This window comes from Capra hircus, chromosome 3, assembly GCF_001704415.2.
Source record: "Capra hircus breed San Clemente chromosome 3, ASM170441v1, whole genome shotgun sequence".
Lineage (NCBI taxonomy): Eukaryota > Metazoa > Chordata > Mammalia > Artiodactyla > Bovidae > Capra > Capra hircus.
Window position 1 is genome coordinate 78,047,962 of NC_030810.1, and position 18,177 is coordinate 78,066,138.

The 18,177-nt window shown below is 40.3% G+C and overlaps 1 pseudogene; it reads left to right on the forward strand.

Annotated features, from left to right (window-relative positions):
• On the forward strand, positions 17,263–17,841 carry LOC102176488 (annotated as a pseudogene).

Sequence of the window (18,177 nt, forward strand, 5' to 3'; positions counted from 1 at the left end):
TGGCTTTTCAACTGCAAATGACCAGTTATAATATACAAGGGTTAATTATTTTCTAGGCATTTTCTCTCCCCAGAGAAGACAGTTTAAAATTTTTCTGGGTTAAAAAAAAAAAAAAAAAAAAATTTTTCTGGGTTAATGAAAGTGTTTGAATGGAGATGAGAAACAAGATTATTAAGATATTGTTCAAAATCGCTAGGAAAATTTCCCAGACCCCACTTCCTCTTGTTATTTAGTCACTAAGTTGTGTCCGACACTTTTGTGATGTGTAGCAGCTGGCAGGCTACAGTTCATGGGATTTTCCAGGCAAGAATACTGGAGTGGGTTGCCATTTCCTACTCCAGGGAATCTTTCCAACCCAAGGATGGAAGCTGTGTCTTTTGCATTGCAGGCAGATTCTTTACCACGGAGCCACCAGGGAAATTTTACACTGGGAAATTTTTTTGTATTCTCTATAAGGAACTAAAAAGCCTCTTGATGAAAGTGAAAGAAGAGAGTGAAAAAGTTGGCTTAAAGCTCAACATTCAGAAAGCAAATATCATGGCATCTGGTCCCACCACTTCATGGCAAATAGATGGGGAAACAGTGGAAACAGTGTCAGACTTTATTTTGGGGGGCTCCAAAATCACTGCAGATGGTGACTGCAGCCATGAAATTGAAAGACGCTTACTCCTTGGAAGGAAAGTTATGACCAAACTAGGTAGCATCTTCAAAAGCAGAGACATTACTTTGCCAACAAAGATCCGTTTAGTCAAGGGTATGGTTTTTCCAGTGGTCATGTATGGATGTGAGAACTGGACTGTGAAGAAAGCTGAGCACCGAAAAATTGATGCTTTTGAACTGTGGTGTTAGAGAAGACTCTTGAGAGTCCCTTGGACTGCAAGGAGATCTAACCAGTCCATTCTGAAGGAGATCAGCCGTGGGATTTCTTTGGAAGGAATGATGCTAAAGCTGAAACTCCAGTACTTTGGCCACCTCATGTGAAGAGTTGACTCATTGGAAAAGACACTGATGCTGGGAGGGATTGGGGGCAGGAGGAAAAAGGGATGACAGAGGATGAGATGGCTGGATGGCATCACTGACTCCATGGATGTGAGTTTGAGTGAACTCCGGGAGATGGTGATGGACAGGGAGCCCTGGCGTGCTGCAATTCATGGGGTCGCAAAGAGTGGGACACGGCTGAGTGACTGAACTGAACTGAACTGATAGGCCCTAGCACAGTCCTTAAAGGAGGCAGGCGAATCTAAAACTGTTCAAGTTCTTTTGGAAAACAAAATGCAAAATGCTGTGAGAAAAGATGAAAGTGTTAGCCGCTCAGTCATGTCTGACTCTTTGTTACCCCCATGAACTGTATGACGCCAGGTTCCTCTAATCCATGGAATTCTCCAGGCAATAGTACTAGAGCGGGTTGTCATTCCCTTCTCCAGGGGATCTTTCTGACCCAGGAGTCAAACCAGGGTCTCCTGCATTGCAGGGAGATTCTTTACCACTTGAGCCACCAGGGAAGCCAGAAAACAGATGGGTCAGAGTCAATAGTTTCCTTTGAATCCTTTAGAGAAATAAAGTACAGCAGAAAAATGCAAAATGAGGGAAGTCAATTCAAGGAGCGGAGAAGGCAACGGCACCCCACTCCAGTACTCTTGACTGGAAATCCCATGGACGGAGGAGCCTGGTAGGCTGCAGTCCATGGGGTCGCTGAGTTGGACACGACTGAGCGGCTTCCCTTTCAGTTTTCACTTTCATGCACTGGAGAAGGAAATGGCAACCTGCTCCAGTGTTCTTGCCTGGAGAATCCCAGGGACAGGGAGCCTGGTGGGCTACCGTCTATGGGGTCGCACAGAGTCGGACATGACTGAAGCGACTTAGCAGCAGCATCAGTTCAAGGAGAGAAGGAACTAGAGTAATATATTTTGATAATTTACTGTGTGCCAGGCATTATAATGGGAACAGAGCATATGACTGCCCTAATCCTTTCAGCAACTCTGTAAAGTAGATTAAGGACCTTTTTGCAGATGAATGTATAAAGCCTGAGGAGATCAAGTGGTAACATCAAGGTTTAAATTCTGATTTACCTGATTATAGAATCAAGGTTTTCTTGTAAATGAACATAAAAGACCCAGAGAATAATAGATGTCTGGAGATCAAAGTTGTGGGATTAGCAATGCAAAAATTATTTATAATACAGTCATAAGAATAGCAGTGGTCAGAAAGAAATATGAGGTTAAGGACATGGTAAGTCAGGGGAGAAAAAGGGAGGACAAAAACTAGTATTCTTGATGTCTACCATGTGTCAGGAGCTAAACTAGGCTTTAACATTCATTTAACCCATTTAATATTTATTTAACCCATTTAAGGGACTAGATCTGATAGAGTGCCTGAAGAACTATGAACGAGGTTCATAACATTGTACAGAAGACAGGGATCAAGACCATTCCCACAAAAAAGAATTGCAAAAAATCAAAATGGCTGTCTGAGGAGGACTTACAAATAGCTGTGAAAAGAAGAGAAGCAAAAAGCAAAGGAGAAAAGGAAAGATACACCCATCTGAATGCAGAGTTGCAAAGACTAGCAAGGAGAGATAAGTAAGCCTTCCTCAGTTATCAGTGCAAAAAAAAAAGAAGAAAATAATAGAGTGGGAAAGACTAGAGATCTCTTCAAGAAAATTAGTGATACCAAGGGAATGTTTCATGCAAAGATGGGCTCCATAAAGGACAGAAATGGTAGGGACCTAACAGAAGCAGAAGATATTAAGAAGAGGTGGAAAGACTACACAGAAGAACTGTACAAAAAAGATCTTCACAACCCAGATAATCATGATGGTGTGACCACTCACCTAGAGCCAGACATCCTGGAATGTAAAGTCAAGTGGGCCTTAGGAAGCATCACTACAAACAAAGCTAGTGGAGGTGATGGAATTCCAGTTGAGCTATTTCAAATCCTGAAAGATGATGTTGTGAAAGTGCTACACTCAATATGCCAGCACATTTGGAAAACTCACCAGTGGCCACAGGACTGGAAAAGGTCAGTTTTCGTTCCAATCCCAAAGAAAGGCAATGCCAAAGAATGCTCAAACTACTATACAATTGCACTCATCTCACATGCTAGCAAAGTGATGCTCAAAATTCTCCAAACCAGGCTTCTATGGTACATGAACCGTGAACTTCCAGGTATTCAAACTGGATTTAGAAAAGGCAGAGGAACCAGAGATCAAATTGCCAACATCTGCTGGATCATCGAAAAAGCAAGGGTTCCAGAAAAGCGTCTGCTTCTGCTTGATTGACTATGCCAAAGCCTTTGACTGTGTGGATCACAATAAACTGTGGAAAATTCTTCAAGAGGTGGGAGTACCAGATCACCTGACCTGCCTCCTGGGAAATCTGTATGCAGGTCAGGAAACAACAGTTAGAACTGGACATAGAACAACAGACTGGTTCCAAATAGGAAAAGGAGTATGTCAAGGTTATATATTGTCTCCCTGCTTATTTAACTTATATGCAGAATAAATCATGCAAAGTGCTGGGCTGGATGAAGCACAACTGGAATCAAGATTGCTGGGAGAAATCTCAATCACCTCAGATATGCAGATGACACCACCCTTATGGCAGAAAGTGAAGAGGAGCTAAAAAGCCTCTTGATGAAAGTGAAAGAGGAGAGTGAAAAAGTCTGTTTAAAGCTCAACATTCAGAAAACTAAGATCATGGCATCCGGTCCCATCACTTCATGGCAAATAGATGGGAAAACTGGAAACAGTGGCAGACTTATTTTGGGGGGCTCCAAAATCACTGCAGATGGTGACTATAGCCATGAAATTAAGACGCTTACTCCTTGGAAGGAAAGTTATGACCAACTAGACAACATGTTAAAAAGCAGAGACATTACTTTGTCAACAAAGATCCATCTAGTCAAGGCTGTGGTTTTTCCCATAGACTTGTATGGACGTGAGAGTTGGACGGTGAAGAAAGCTGAGGGCTGAAGAATTGATGCTTTTGAACTGTGGTGTTGGAGAAGACTCTTGAGAGTCCGTCGGACTGTAAGGAGATCCAACCAGTCCATCCTAAAGGAAATCAGTCCTGAATATTCACTGGAAGGATTGATGTTGAAGCTGAAACTCCAATACTTTTGCCACCTGGTGGAAAGAACTGACTCATTTGAAAGGACCCTGATGCTGGGAAAGAGAGAGAGAAGGTAGGAGGAGAAGGTGATGACAAAGGATGAGGTGGTTGGATGGCATCACTGACTCAATGAACATGAGTTTGAGTAAACACTGGGAGTTAGTGATGGACAGGGAGGCTTGGCGTGCTGCAGTCCATGGAGTGGCAAAGGGTCAGACATGACTGAGCTACTGAACTGAACTGAACCCACACAGCAGCAAGAACCTCACTGAACAATTATTCTGTCCCGATCTTGTTGGGGTAATAGTTTTAGAAAATATCTACATATGAAGCATTTGTATAGCTGAGTCCCTTTGCTGTTCACCCCAAACTATCACAACATTGTTAGTCGGTTATACCCAGATATGAAATAAAATTTTTTTTAAAGTTCTATGAATTAAAAAAAGCATATCTACATACAACATATTAAAGACAAGGCTCCATTTTAGTGTACCAAACAGTAATAGTTAATACTAACTGAATGCTTATTATCTGTAGGGTATTATTAATTTGTTTAATGCTCAAGAAAATTTTTTGAGGTGAATATATTGATTATCCACAGTTAATGACTGAGAAACTGGGATTCAGAGAATGCATATCATTTGCTTAACATCACACAGTTGTGGAGCAATGGAGCTAGGGTATATGTGTAAGCAACTGGCTTCAGTGTCTAGATGTATTACTGATGACCACAGGTCCTTTTACTCATTCATCCAAGTACTGAGTATGTACTCTGTTCACAGGCCTACATTAGGCCCTCTAATCATACAGTGAAACACAAGATATATTCTCTAGTCCAGCTCACAATTTAAACTACATTATAGATTTAGTTTACCTTTAAAAGATGTGTGTGTGTATGCATGTAATCATTCTGATGTCTGAAATTTCCATTGTTGTGATTACCTGAGGCCATTTTAATGATGTTCATGAGATAAAACTCATGTAGGTCCCAATATAAAGCTGAATAGAACAGTTACAGCAACTGAGATTCACTGAATTATTTATTTTGGACCTATTCAATATGATTTTTTTAAAAGAATCATGTCAATTATAATCAATGGTTAAACATTTGCCTGTACTTACAAGCAAACATATTAGTGAATAAACACTTGAAAAATAATATTTTCTAAACAGTATAAAACAATAGTAAATAAAACAATGAGGATATAGCCAGATCCACCAATCTACCTGCTTGTAATCATAATATACTTAAGGGCTTTGTATACATATTAACTAATTCGTTTAAAATGAGTTTTGAAGAATCACTGAGAACAGGAATTAATGCAAATTATTAGAAACAATAGCACTGCTTCCAGAAAAAAAAAAAGAAAACATCTTTGGTAGTAACTAAGTTACATTCTTCCATGGATGGTGTTGTATTTGGGCAATGTCTTTGAAAACAAAAGTAAATATAAGCAGATAACCAGGATGGAAGCATGAACAAACTAGATCTTTAAAAACATGGGTCTAATGATAACCTAATGGCCTCAATATTTTCCAAAAAAAAAGAGAAAGGGAAACACACTGAAGTCTTGAATAGAAAAATGAAGCTACCGGGCCTTGTGCAAGAAGACTAAGATAGCTAACTGTAGCTTCAATAAGAAATAATTTGGTAAGCAGTATTGAGTGCTCAGCAAATTTACAGAACATAAATTTACAGTGAGAACGCCTGTATGATTGGGAAACTTCTTTAGAATTTAGCTGCCAGAACAGAATAGCAGCAGCAGGATTTTTTTAGGGGTTCCAGGCTTGGGGCAGAAGTCCGGTGGTATTGTGCTCAATTGTGTCTGACTCCTTACTACCCCATGCCGTGCGGCCCTCCAGGCTCCTCTGTCCGCTGAATTTTCCAGGCAAGAATTTGGATGGGCTGCCATTTCCTTGTCCATCCTCAGGTAGGGTGGGTTCATGGTAAAGAGGCAGAAGAGTTGCATGAGCTATTGAGTCTTTTTTAAATGATTAGTGATAGACTGAGTGTGAAAAATGAAGAGAAAAAGAGTAGAATGCAATACAATGAGGGGAGCCATAGAAACCTGGAAGATGCGATGAAGTCAAACAAAAATTCTCTTACCTTTTAGTCTTTTCCCAGATCAAACATAGAAGTCCAATACATTTCCTCTAGTAGAAAAACTTACCAGTGCCTTTGGATATCAAACTAAATTCCTACTACCTTTACTATAGTTTGTAATGAGCTTATCAAAATGGGAATCTATATAAAACTCAATAAAAACTTTGATATATAAATAGAGAATCCAGCAAAACTGCAGAAATGATTTGGTTAAGGTTCCCATACCAAAAGCACCAAAGTAAAAAAGAAAACAACAACAACAAAAAACCTGTGAAAGAAAGTGAAAATTTTCTCTAATTATCAAGAAAACTGTCTCAGCATGTCATTTTTCCTCCCAAGTCTGGCAGATGGAGGCCGATCTCTAAAGTCAAATAAACTCTGCTTAAGTTCCAATAACACTCTGCTGGAAACAGGGAATGTTGGCGAGTTTCTTCACTTGTTCAAGCATCAGTAACCTCATAAGAGTTTACAAGTCAACGTCTATAGAGCTTGTTAAGCTCAGTAAATATGTTACTTTACTTTATTCCTATTTTAATCTGGCAAAAGAAATTTGATTACAAACTATTCTAGTCATTAAAAAATCAGTCACAAGTCATGCTACACAATTAACAATTTTTTAATTTTAAAATTATGAATTACAAGATGAAAGAATGGAGGAGATGCTGCTCACCAAACTTAGTAATAAGATAGTTCCTCATAAGATTTTTCTTGTATACTTTGCATGATTTGAATGGGAAAATTCACCATATAAGAAAATAAAGCCATTCTAGTGGCAGGCTTATTAAATAGGATATTTTAAGGACAAAACTCAGATATGAAAGTCTTATTTTCTTTCTTTCTTTAACTCCTTCATTCTGCAAGCTGATGAAAGAACAGTTTAGTCAGAGCCAGGGAAACTTAGAAACTTCAGTTTTAAATCCAAACAACTCACTGTTTTTTGTTTTTTCAAATATTCCTTGGAATAACACCAAATATTCGAGAAAAAAATGCATAGGTTATACCTCCTTTATTCTTCTGATGAATAGCATTCTAGAATTTTCTAAAGTTTATCAGTCTTGAATTCTTGAGATAATCCAACTTAATTGTGATGTATCTAATATTTATTTAGAATTCTTAAATTTATACTCATAAGTAAAGTTGGCCTGCAATTTCTTTTCTTATACAATCCTTGTCTGGTTGCCATCATGATTATATTAAGCCCACAGAGTATGGTAAGGGATATTCCCTCTTTTTTCTATTTTCTGAAAGAGATTTCAAAAGATTAGAATAAACTTTTCTTTGCAAATTTTGTAGAATGCATCAATAAAACTATCTGAGATTCGATGTTTCCTTTACGGGAAAATGTTCAATTTCCTCGTCAGTGTTCTTAATAGGTTGTTGAACTACTTCTAAAGTTTGTATATTTTTCTCTAAATGTCCAAACTTATTGGCATAAAATTAATCAAAATTATGTTTTATACATTTTCCTGAATAGGAAATAATTTTATTTTTCCATTGATAACCTTGTTTATTTATGCCATCTTTAATGTTCTTTATCAACCTTGCTAGCAGTTTATGCATTTTAGTAGTCTTTTCAAAGAACCGAAAGACTTTGTAAATCCTATTATATTTTCTATTTTCTAAAGCATTAATTTGTTTTTAACTTTTATTCCTCCTTAAATATTTTTTTCTAAGCTTGCAAGTACAGCTCATTTATTCTTTCCTAATATAAACATTTAAGGCTACATTTTTTTTTTCTAAAAACTACTTTTGCTGGTTTGCTCATATTTTAATATATAATAATTGTAATATTTTTAGTTATAAATGTTTGTAATATACAATTTAACTTCTTCTTTCCAAGTATATGAAATTTTTTTGCATGTCTTTCATTGTCTATTTTTTATTTTAAGTTATGTTTAGAGAACATGCTTTGTATGAGAACAATTTGAAATTTGTGAAGCTTTGCCACAAGACCCAGATTGTAGTCAGTTTTTGTAAATAAGCACTGATAAGTATTTGAACAAATATGTCTAGCAAATTTAGACTTTTTATATCAAAGTTAAGAATACTTTACCTTCTAGTGAAGGAAGACAGAACTAGATAAATAGACAGGTAAGATATATGGTACAGCAGATAACAGTGTCCTAAGCAGAAATACAAAGCTGAGAAGTCTTACTAGGCGCATTAGTGGTAAAGAACCTGCCTGCCAGGGCAGCAGACATAAGAGACAAAGAAAGTTTCCATCCCTGGGTCCCAAAGATCCCCTAGAGAAGGAAATGGCAACCCACTCCAGTGTTCTTGCCTGGAGAACTCCACGGACAGAGCAGCCTGGCAGGCTACAGTCCACAGGGTTGTGGAGAGTCAGACTCGACAGAAGTGACTGAGCGTGCACACACGCAAGGGAATAGCAGGGTAAAGGATAGCCTCACTCGGGAGACAACCTGAGGAATGAGAGGATGCCAGCTGTGCCAGTTTCTGAGGGAAGAAGGGCCTTTCAGGGAGAGGAAACAGCCAGGGTGGGAGACAAGAATCTGCTTGGCATGTACAAAGAACAACCCAGATCCCCTGTGGCTAAGGCAGCATGAGTGAGGCCTGGAGGGGGAGGCTGGGAGGTCAGGGAGGCAGGGTGGGACCAGGTTGTTTTTGGATTTGTAGGTTGCTCTAAGGACTTTGGAGAAGGCAATGGCACCCCACTCCAGTACTCTTGCCTGGAAATCCCATGGATGGAGAAGACTGGTAGGCTGCAGTCCATGGGGTCGCTAAGAGTTGGACACAACTGAGCAACTTCCCTTTCACCTTTCACTTTCATGCATTGGAGAAGGAGATGGCAACCCACTCCAGCGTTCTTGCCTGGAGAATCCCAGGGACGGGGGAGCCTGGTGGGCTGCCGTCTATGGGGCCGCACAGAGTCGGACTCGACTGAAGCGACTTAGCAGCAGCAGCAGCTAAGGGCTTTGCCTTTTATTTTGAGTGAGCCAGGAAACCCCTGGAGAACTGCGAGAACTGTGATAGGACTGATTTAACTTTTTAAAAGCTCCCTCTGTTGAAGTCATGGTCAGAGACTTGAGGAAAGAAAAGTGAGAAAGCCACATTTAGTTCACTTAGTTTCATCTGTTGAATTTAGTAAGGGAGTAATAGGGTTAGGAACTGTGCTAGCTATTGTGACACACTGTTTCATTTAATTTTCAACTGCTTTGTAAGGCAGATCTAATAACAATGATAGTTAACATTTATTGACCAGTTACAATGTACTATTCACTATTCTATGCACTTTAATCATTTAATCCACCCTCAAACCAAAGAGATACATGGCATTATTGTCCCCATTTTACAAATAAAAGCAACAAAGAGTTTGCAAAAGGTTAGGATAATCATTTCCTTGTAAATCTGAGAGATTCAATTAATCGCCCGAGGTCCCCTGGCTCAATCAGGGCAGCCTGGCTGCAAACCTTTACCTCTTAGGTACTTCACAACATTGCATACCTTACAATAAGCCTGACTTTGTGGATAAAGAAATTTGGGCTCAATGAGGTTGAAAAAGTTGCCAGATTCACATCTTCTTAAGTGATGGATGGATATGTAATTTGAACAAGGTCTATCTGACTCCTAAGCCCAGTCTTCTGGTGGTGGGTGGTACCAGCTGATAATCTCTCTCCAGAGCTCTCTTGGGCATCCCTTGTGGCTCTGTTGCTAAAGAATCCGCCTGCAATGTGGGAGATCTGGGTTCAATCCCTGGCTACTCACTCTGATATTCTGGCCTGGAGAATTCCATGGACTGTATAGTCCATGGGGTCACAAAAAGTCAGACGCGACTGAGCGACTGTCACTTCACTTCACAGAGCTCTCTTAACCATGAGGGAGCTGGAGAGTGAAAGATGGTCAATGGCTTCATCTTAGGATAGAAATGCCAGAGCATTCTGCAGGTTGTGTGTTTCTTTCTTTTCTCCCACGCTGCCCTTCAGATGAAGCTATTATACTCTCAGTAACACTGGATGTACTTGTCTCTTTCTGTTCCTTGAAAACAATGACTGGGTCTTACCTTTCTTTGTATCTCAAGCACCTAAAAGGGTGCTAGGCAGTAGGTGTATAATCAATATTTGTGGAATGCTAAAAGATTGCTTAAATTTTTTCCTGGAGAGGAAGAACCAGCTACATCAGGGCTTAACCTAATACACATGTGAGAGATGTTAACTCTCCCAGTGTCAAGTAGGGTGCCCCATCTTAGCCAATATGTTTCATCATGACTGACAAGGTGAGAAAGTATGTAGTCAAAATAAATAAATTGTTGAAACAAGGCTCAGAGAAAAAAAAATAGCTCTATAAACAAATGTTGAGTTCTAACTGATCTTTCGTAAGTATTTAAACAAAGGCATCAAAAAAGTTGGTCTTTTAGAAACAACTTTTAAATAATAGGGCCACATTGGCATAGTTAATGGCAAGTGGTAGGTAAATATGACAGGAACAGAGAGAATAAATCCAAATTTAATGGGATATACATTTATATCAATAATGCTATATGGAAATTCATCAGATTTAGCAATTGTCCACTTCTATCCTTATCTCCTCTGGCAGAAAAGAGCCCTAAAAATAAAAGAGCGCTAAAACATTTTAATTGTTGAAGGGAGGGAAATAAAGAGTATGGCTGACAGCGATTTAAAATGAGGGAAACCCAATGCATCATTTTGCTTTTGTGGTTTTGAATGAAAGGACCTGTCATATTTTGCATTAAATCTCTAAGTGAACCACATCATTGTCAAGAATGTGGGGTGAGCTGGGTGTGCAGTAGAAGTCAAATTACAAAGGAAAATCTCCATTCTCTTCAGAGACTCTCTTGAGGTTTTAGATAACCTCTTTCTCAACCCTCACATCTTCTTCCAACTGAAGGTGAAGGCATGGGGGAAAGCAGAATGTTTCCTTGGTAGAAGTCATCTTAGTGGCTCTTCGGTACTCAAGACTGTCCCGTGGGAGGTTGGAGACTGAGGGCAAATCACATCTTATGCCTGTTGTTCCCTCTCTGGTGTCTTGTTCCTTCTCCACAGGCCTTCCTGAAACCATGTGGATAAACAGGACACTTGGGTTTACCTTAAGTCTCAAGAAGAATCTTGAGAAAGACACATCACAACAAAGTATATCATAATATCAGTTATATGCATTTTTAAGGAAACTGGTGATTTTTTTCAGCACTCTCTCCCTTTATTCCCACCCCTTCTCTTGGAGTTATTAGCATTTTTGGCCTTTAAAAGGTAGGGAAATGACAAAGCTTTGCTCAGGGCAGTGATTGTCATTAAGCATAGCCTGAGGAGGGCTTCCCTGGTGGCTCAGATGATAAAGAATCTGCCTGCAATGCAGGAGACATGGGTTTGATCCCTGGGTTGGGAAGATCCCCTGGAGAAGGGAATGGCTACCCACTCCAGTATTCCTACCTGGAAAATTCCATGAACATAGGAGCCTGGCGGGCTACAGTCTATGGGGTCACAAAGAGTTGCACACAACTTAGCCACTGAACAGCAATAATAACAACAGCCTAAGGAGGATATAAAATGCTAGTGAAGGATATGAGCTCTGGTTTGACGGAACCAGTTTTGGATTCTCTTCTTTACTGTGTGGGCTTGAACAAATCACTTAATATCTCTGAGCTCTAGTTTCCTTAGAAGTTAGTTCAGTATAATGTTGCCTATCTCATGGGGGTTATTTGAGAGTATTAAATAAGAGTATTCTGTAAAGATTGAAGCATGCTACATTATAAATGGTCAAGAAATGGTAGGTGTTGATATTATTGTTACTATGACATTTTATTTATTCAGTACAAGTTATTAATTAATTATTAATTCAGAAATTATACTGACTGGGCTTATTTTAAATTTTGACTACAAAGCTCAAATGGCTCAGAACTCTGAGAATTCTATCTCATTTCCATGGTTATTTCATTCTTCCTTCTCTCCAATTTTGCTATCAAATAACATTCTCCCTTCTCAAATCTCAAATATCTCCCCCTGCTACACACACATTCACACTCACACTCAACTGATACTCACACTCAGACCTTAGTTCATAAGACAATATGTACATGCTTAGTCGCTCAGTCTAATAAAAGCAATAAATGCAATTACAGCTACCCTCCTTATTGTTACCAAATCCACTCACCTGCCTATACACCTATTCATGAACTTTGTGCATGCTTAGTCATTAGGTCATGTCAGACTCTTTGTGATTCCATGGACTATAGCCAGCCAGACTCCTCTGTCCATGGGATTTCCCAGGCAAGAGTACTGGAGTGGGTTGCCACTTCCTCTTCCAGGGGATCTTCCTGACCCAGAGATTAAGCTCACATCTCCTGTGCTCCCTGTGTTGGCAGGCAGTTCTTTATCACTGAGACATCTGAGAAGCCATTCATGAACTTTACCTTCCTCCCATTTTTAGTGGAAGAAGTGTTCCTGCTTCTCGAGTGATCCTCCCTGAGTTTGGAGCCCATCCTCTCTGGCCTTCTGAGGACCTCATTCTTGTCTCCTGCGTTGGCTATGCTTCCTCTAAGAGGATTTCCAGTGCTGAAGTGTCTGAGTGCCTCTTTCCTTCTCTACATTATCTACCTGAATGAGTTCATCCAGTCTCATGGTTTATGTATCATCTATGCTCTAATGACTAACCCCCAGTGTTCCTCTTCTCAGTAAGCATGATCAACACCCACCTCGTTTCTCAGGCCCCAAACCTAAGAGCCTACATCTGATCTGTCTACAAGTCCTGTATAGTTTACCAGCTACCTCCAAATATATCTTAAGTCTAAGAACTTCCTACAACCTCCACTGGTACCACTGGGGTCAAACCACCGTCATTTCTCTCTAAATCAGAGTTTTTCAGTCTCAGCACTACTAACATTTTGAGCAAATAATTCTTTGCCTTGGGGGCTGTCCTGTGCATTCGAGGCTGTTTAGCAACATTCTTGGCCTCTACCTACTATACTGTGGTAGCACTCCAGCCCTGCAGCTGTGAAAACCAAAAATCCCTCCAGCATTGCCAAATTGAGCATTTTGTCTCAAATGCTTGTACCTCCAGCATTTGAGAGCTTGGGGGTACAAGTTCAATCCCAACTGAGACCATTGTTCTATTATTGAGGGCACTCTCTTCACTAGACTCCCAGCTCCACCATCGTCCTTCTAAAATATACACTGCACACAGCAGCCAGAGGAATGTTATTAAGGTCACAAATCATATCATATCCAGCCCTGGTTCAACACAGTTCAGCGGCTTCCTCTGTACTTAGAAGTCAGCTCGAGCTTCTGACATCATCTTCTGCTCTCACCATCAGTCACTGATCTAAAGTCACTCTGGACTTCTTACTGTCCCTCAAACTTGCCAAGTTAATTCCCATCTCAGGGGCTTTGCCTGTGATGTTTCCTGCTTGAAACTCTCTTCTTATAGATCATACATGGTTACATCTCATCATTCAAGCAATGTCTCAGATGTCTTCTCCAGCTTTCCCTGGACCCCTGATGAAAGAAGTCCCCTAACACTGCCTTTTAGGGCTTCCCTGGTGGCTCAGAGGTAAAGGATCTACCCGCAGTGCAGGAGATGCAAGTTTGATCCCTGGGTCAGGAAGATCCCCTGGAGAAGGAAATGGCAACCCACTCCAGTATTCTTGCCTGGGAAATTCCATGGACAGAGGAGCTGGGTGAGTTACAGTGCAGTCAGTCAGTCAGTTCAGTCGCTCAGTCATTTTCAACCCTTTGCAACCCCATGAACTGTAGCACGCCAGACTTCCCTGTCCATCACCAACTCCCAGAGCTTGCTCAAACTCATGTCCATTGAGTCGGCGATGCCATCCAACCATCTCATCCTCTGTCATCCCCTTCTCCTCCTGCCTTCAATCTTTCCCAGCATCAGGGTCTTTGCTAGTGAGTCAGTTCTTCACATCACGTGGCCAAAGTATTGGAGTTTCAGCTTCAGCATCAGTCTTCTAATGAATATTCAGGACTGGTTTCCTTTAGGATTGACTGGTTTGATTTCCTTGCAGTGCAAAGGACTCTCAAGAGTTTTCTCCAGCACTACAGTTCAAAAGCATCAATTTTTCAGTGCTCAGCTTTCTTTATGGTCCAACTCTCACAATCCATACATGACTACTGGAAAAACTGTAGCTTTGACTATACAGACCTTTGTCAGCAGAGGTGGCTACAGTCCATGGGAGCTGTAAAAAGTTGGACATGACTTAGCAACTAAACAACAACAAAAGCTTCTCTTTACCAAATTACTCCGTTTTATTTTCTTTTTCAGTACCAGAATTATACTGTTCATTTATTTTCATCTATTTATTGACTGTTAGCTAAATGTCAGCTCCATGAGAGGAGGAATTTTCTTTGGTCTTGCTCACCACTGTGTCCTTAATTTCTTGAAACATATCTGACTAAAATAAGCTTTTGGAAAATATTAACTATCAAATTGTTAACTAATTGACTGATTAAATACACATATGATCCAGGTACTGGGTTTTGGGTTTTGGGCTTTGGCTAGAAAAATGAAAAATGAGTCAGAGTTCCTGGCTTCAAGGAGCTTGGTTCAATGGGGGTGTCAGAGAAATAAAATAATTGCAATACAGAATATAGCAGGAAGAAGTTCAAGGATTGTAACAGAATTAATGTCAGAAGCATTTAACTCAGACCTGAGGCAGCCAGAGAAGACTTCCCAGAGAGGGTGGCATGAAAGAATGAGTTGAAAAGGATGAGTCAAAATGAGCTATGTGAGCGGGTGTTGGGGACTGAATAGTGTCCTCCCAGGATTTTATTTGGTAATGCCATACCCCCTGGACCTTTAACAGGGTAATTAAGTCAAAAGGAGGCCATTAGGTAGAGCCATTAATCCAATCTTACTGATGTCCTTCTAAGAAAGAAGAGAAAACGTGGACACTCAGAAAGACACCAGGGGTGCATGAGCACAGAGGGAAGGTGATATGAGAACACAATGAGAAGACAGCCATCTGCAAGCCAAGGAGAGAGACTTCAAAAGAAACAGCCCTGCCGACACTGTGATCTCTGCCTTTCAGCCTCTGAAACTGTGACAAAATGTATTCCCATTGTTCAAGTCACCCAGTCCATGGTACATTATTATGACTACCTTAGTAAACTGGTCTTGTGGGGCTCAGGAAGAAAAGCCCCTGGGAAGAAAAGCATCTGGGTGTGGAATGGAAGCTAGGTGGCTGCAAGAGAAGAGGCTAGAGACATAAGCAGGGTAAGTTCTCGGAGCCTAGCTGAGGAATTGAGCTGCATGGGGGAGGATCTTGGGAACATGGAAAAGCCTAGGCAGCCAAATAAGATCTGCCTCTAAGAGAGAGAACTTAGGTGGTGCCATAGTAAATAAAATTTACTAGAGCAATCCCGGAGACCCTACGAGCAACAGCTGGGCATATGGCTCTGGAATCCAACAGACCAATGTTCCGATCCTGGCTCTGCCATTTAAAAACCTTGTAAACTTGGGAAATTCCTTCTCTCCCTTTTCTTCTATTTCCTCATGTGTAATTTAAGGCATAATCATTTTTATCCGGTGGGGTGATATGAGGATTAAATAAACAGTTTATACAAAACACTTGGCAGGGTACCAAGTGTAAACACGAATTGTTACTAGTTATTAAATGTCTAAGGCAATCATAGTAAAATGGAAAAAAAGGGACAAACTTGAGCAGTCTTCAGGATAGTTACTCTGGAAAGTTTGGCAGTTATTTTTATGTTTGGGAGCTTTAATTTGGGGAGATTTGGATTGCGGTGTCGTTCACCCAAATGGGGAACATAAGAGAAAAAGCAGAGAGGGGAAGAGAATAAATTTAATTGGGGGATATATTGAGTCTGAGGGATCTCTAGTATATTTAAGAAGAGTTGTGGATAGCTGAACATAGGGACTTAGGATCAGGAAAGAGCCTTCAGCTAAAGATGTAGCTTAGATTGGCAAAACTATCCAGAGAAAGAATGCAGAAGGAGAGCAGATGTATAGGGTAGTTAGAACTCCAGGGACCCATCCATAGACATGAGATGAAGTAGGATGGGAGGCTGAAAAGGATCCAGAAAGACATGAGGAAAAGAAAGAGGCCAAAGGAGAAGAGAAGCTTTAGAAAGAGAGTAGTCAACAGTACAACAGCCAAAGAGAAACCAAATGAAGTAAGGACCGAGGTGCACTCTGGTCAGCGTCCTGCCTCGACACCAGACATGACTTGGGGAAGGATGGTTTTGTGGAAGGACGGGGGTACAAACCTCACTGTGACGGGGCAGAGAACAAATGAGAGGCTAGGAAGTGAGTACTGTGAGGCTTCTGAAGGAAAAGGGAGAAGGCTACCTGCAGAAGGAAACTCCTTTCGCTTCCTCTTCCCTCATAATTCCCTATTTTCCATCACCCAAACTTCCCTTTCATCCAGAGATCCTTATTTAATATAATTCTATTTATTTATTTTGTTTTGTCTATGCTGGGCACGGCACAGGCTCAATAGTTGTGGCGCACAGGCTTAGTTTCTCCGCAGCATGTGGGGTCTTCCTGGATCAGGGATTGAACCCATGTCTCCTGCATTGGCAGGTGGATTCTTTATCACTGAGCCACCAGGGAAGCCCTGTCCAGAGGTTTTAACCTCGGGTCCATAGACCCCCTCAGGTGGTTTATGAATAGAATTTAAGGGGCCTATGTATTTAAGAAGGAGAAAAAAATTATGACTTTACTTTTACTAGCCTGAAATTTAGCATTTTCATCAACTATGAATGTAGGCAAAAACTACAAAAGATTAGCAGTTCCTGTGACTGTCAAAAATATATTTTCATATCATATTACAGTTGTCACAAATTTCTTAAAATATCATTTATACTCACTACTTTTAAGAAATTATGGTAGTCATCAAGCCTACTGCTAAATCTTATTAATAAATTGTTTAAGCCTATTTTGAAAACTGTATTTATATGTAATTAGTTTCCTTTGTAATCTTACGTGTTTTGTTTTATGTTCTTTAAAAACATTTTTTCCAAGAAGGGATCTGTAGTCTTCCCCAGGTGTCAAAGAATTTTTGGTACTAAAAAGTTAAGACTGCTCTTTGTCACATCTACTGTGAGAATGAAGACTTTTCTCAGCAATCAGACTGTTGACATTCCAGAAAAATGTCGATGTTACTCTGAAGGGATGGACAGTTATTGTGAAGGACCCTAGAGGCACCCTGTAGAGGGACTTCAATCACATCAGTGTAGAACTGAGTCTCTTTGGAAAGAAAAAACAGAGGCTCCGGGTTGACAAATGGTGGGGAAACAGACAGGAACTGACAACTGTTCACATGATCTGCAGTCACGCACAGAGCATGATCAAGGGTGTTACCCTGGGTCTCCATTACAAGATGAGGTCTGTGTATGCCCACTTCCCCATCAACTTTGCTATTCAGGAGAATGGTTCTCTTGTTGAGATGCTATTTTGGGGATGAAAAATACATCCATAGGATTCGGATGAGGCCAGGGGTTGCTTGTTCAGTATCTCAAGTCCAGGAAGATGAGTTGATTCTTGGAAGAAATGTCATTGAACTTGTGTCAAATTCAGGTGCTTTGAATCAGCAAGCCACCACCAAAAGTTAAAAACAACGATTTCAGAAAATTTTTGGATGGCATCTATGTTTCTTAAAAAGGAACTATTCAGCAGGCTGACTAATAAGATCTGAGTGGTCCAGCTACAGAAACAGCAAGATGCCAGATGGTTCTATGGACTCCATTGTGGTATTTTAAAGAGGCAATAAAAATATCTTCAATTTTTTTAAAAAAGTTAAGTCTTCCTGCTAGTCCATCACAGAAGCCATCTACTGCTCCATTATCCTGTTTTTGGATTCTATAAGCTGCTGCCCTTTTTTCAGCAAGCCACGATTGTCCTAAATGTTCCTCCAGGGAAAATAGCCATTTGCCTCTGTGCACTTTCCTATTGATTCAACTAACTATTGGTCCTTTAACTTTTCACCTGGTTATTGAAAAACCACTGTCTTGGAAGTGGCAA